Genomic DNA, 2,992 nt, shown 5'->3' with positions numbered 1-2,992 from the left:
CACTCGTTGCTGGCTCACTGGAAAGACGATCGGCCAGTTGTTGGCAGTGATTTAGGGTGAAACCTTTGCTATTCAGCAGTGAACCTGGGCTCACCAGCACCTTCATAAAGGTGTAAACCAGGTGAACTAGTACAATTTGCTCATTGCTTTATAGACTTCTCTATTCCTTAAGGCTTGATTTAGTGTTCATGTACCCATGTGTGTTAGGGGTGGGTGCAACCACATGTTTTCCCCCATCAGGTAAAATCAGCTTAAAAGTTACTCGTCGGAGAAGAAAGCATTTCTAAAAGGGAAGCTTGTCTAATGTTTGCAAAGCAGCAGCGCACCAATCCCCCTTATTAATAAAATGAAAACGTGGAAAGCAGCCTTTTGGGAACACCCCTCCATGGGAGACACAGTGCTCCGTGCTTCATGCATCTTTCCAAGTCCTCACAACCGCCTTGAAGAGAGCATGTTGTTGCTCCGAGCTTACTAACTCAGGAGCCAGAGGTTAATTAGCAAGGCGACATCACGAAGTTAGAAGCGGCAACAAAGGCAGAGCTCAGAAATCCAGGATGGTCACATGCACAGACGTCCAGGCCCTGGGAGCGAAGGCCACCACCTTCTCCTGCCAGGCCCCGTGGCCTCCCCGAGGTACTGGCCAGCAGCCGAGGAGGCACCAAGACACGAGGTTTGGCCAGTGATGCTGCGGCCCCTGGGGCTTGGGTGCAAGATAGAGGAGAACTGGCCTGGCCTGGCCATTTCCAGACCTTCGGGCGGAGCCTGCAGGAGCTGGGGAGCCGCACCTGGGCCCGCAGCTCCCATCACGCAGAGGGCAGTGGCTGCCGCCGGCTCAGACAGCTGACCAGGAACTTGCCCGGGAATTTAAAGCGTTTCTGAATCACTGGGAGCTCCTCAGAGAGGCGCCGGTCCACTCAAAGCATTGTCTCGCCGTCACTTTTCTTGTTTGTGTTATGTAACCTGTGTTAAAACATAGCCCCAAATGTCTCCTTGAATCGAAACTCATTGCAAATGTTCATTGTCTTCCTTCTGGAGGAGCTTCATCTGCGCCACAGAATCTCTTTTAAAAAAAAAAAAGCCAGAAAGTAAATTCAACTCCGCGTGGTGAAATCAAAGAGAACGTCTCTTTCATATGGTCATGCTTAGGCTTGGCTGCTTTTAAGATGTTTCAAGGGATTTTCTTTCTTTCTTTTTTCCTCCTCCCAAACGGCCCTCTTTGTCTAGGGTCCCCGCTTGCCCTCCTGCCGTTTCTACGGTGTCGCTTAGTGCTTTGCCAGAGCGTAGCTGACTGCGAGGGCACAAAGGGACAATGAGACGCGTTACCTGAGGCAAGAAGCCACCTGCGCACATTAGAGAGGCTCCTTCTCAGGTGTCTTGCCAGTTTGTACCCAAGGCATTAACAGAAGGGCCACCTCCCGGCTCTCTTACTCAGGGGGGTCAGGGAGGGGTTACCCCTCAGCGTTTCCAAACTGATGCGTTCTGAGAAACCAGCAGAGAAGCCGCCTTTTGTAATAATGATAGTTGTGCTGATTATTAATTCAGTCCTTTTCAGCTACAAAGAGGTCTCAGGCAATGGCTCTCTGCTGATCACCTTCAACGGATCTGATTATAACCTATTTTTAGGCACAAGGAGGCCAGACCTCCAGGGCAGAGATGTTAAGTGGCCTTTCAGGTCGTTCCAGCCTTTCCCACTATAACCTGGAAAGTCAAAACAGTGTGAACAGGTCAAGATGCCGTGTTCCCCACAGGCAAGTGAGCTAAGGAGGCTGCAGCATCTTCTGCTTTCCGGCTTACCTGGCTTCATTTTGTCCTTTCATCCTTATCTTCTCTCCTCTCCACTCCTAGAAAGATTCTATGGAAATGACATTGGGAAATATTAGGTAGAAACCCCGGCACGAAGGCCACACACTGCATACATTCATCATTGCTGCTTTGAATGGCAAAATCCAAAGGAAAAGGTAGCAGGGGAATTCTCAACAGAATGAAAGACCACCTGGGCAGTGACAAGTTACCCAGTCATGCCACTGAGAGCAGGCAGAACGTACCAGGATCCCTGGCATGGAATAAACGAAGGGACTGTTTATGCAAGAAACTGCGCTGTGTTTACCTGAGAAGAAAGACACGCAGGAAGTCTGTGCAGTTTGCTCGCTCATGGTTTTGCCAAGCCTGAAACACACCTGCGAGGCGCAGCTGGGCGGCGTTGGTGTGGTGCCGAGGCAGGTGGTGGAGGAAGGTCTGTGCCACACAATGGCACGCGCTCTCAGCAGCAGCCACCGTGGGGGGAATGCTTCTAGTGCAGGTCCTTCTGGCCCCTGGCCAAGGTGCTAAGTTACTGAATTACCAAATGGACTCCTGATCAGGCAGGCTCTTCTCAAAGGTCAGCCGTGGTGCAACCCCCGGGGATGGTGTAACAGCAGGGCCCATTAAGCTTTCATTGGGAAACTAAGTTGCTTCCCCAATGACTGTGCTTAGGATCAATCAATGAGCCATTATGGTGTCTGGTTCATAGTAGGCATTCAATATTTGTTGAATGAATGACTGAATGAATGACCACAACCTCAACCACGACCCACATGAGATTTAGTCCTATGTTCTCCGTTATGCTGAGTGTCCTAGAGAGGATATAGCCTAGAAACTGCACCGTCTTCCTTTGTCATTCTATAAGCTACAGTATAGCTGCTATCTGCTAAATGGGACAAAATAGTGAAGGACGGGGGAGAGGGAGGGAGTGAGGGAAGGGAAGGTGGACGGCAAGGAAGGAGGAAAAATATGCTTTCAAGTTGTTGAACAAAATGTCACGTTGAATTCCCCAAGCTGAGGAAGGGGGAGGGGAGCCTGCCTGGCAGTGAGGCCAGGACTGTCTCTTCCTCATAATCAGATCAGAGCAGAGCCTGTGGGGAGAGGCCCAAGCGGGTAATTCAAACCTGAGACATCAAAAGTCATGTGTCAAGACCCAAGCATAGACCCAGACAGAGCCAGAAAGTCAGGGACA

At 50.5% G+C, this 2,992-nt stretch overlaps 1 long non-coding RNA gene across 1 annotated transcript; it reads right to left on the bottom strand.

Annotated features, from left to right (window-relative positions):
• Positions 1–632: 632 nt before the first annotated feature.
• LOC102255506 lies at positions 633–2,246 on the bottom strand. Its single transcript, XR_314021.2, has 3 exons — positions 2,108–2,246; positions 1,795–1,852; positions 633–1,060 (listed from the first exon to the last, which is right to left on the bottom strand). It is a non-coding gene; the product is annotated as an uncharacterized LOC102255506 (long non-coding RNA).
• Between the last annotated feature and the right edge of the window lie 746 nt (positions 2,247–2,992).

Source organism: Myotis brandtii, unplaced genomic scaffold, assembly GCF_000412655.1.
Source record: "Myotis brandtii unplaced genomic scaffold, ASM41265v1 scaffold419, whole genome shotgun sequence".
Classification (NCBI taxonomy): Eukaryota; Metazoa; Chordata; class Mammalia; order Chiroptera; family Vespertilionidae; genus Myotis; species Myotis brandtii.
This window is presented reverse-complemented; position numbering and strand designations above follow the sequence as displayed.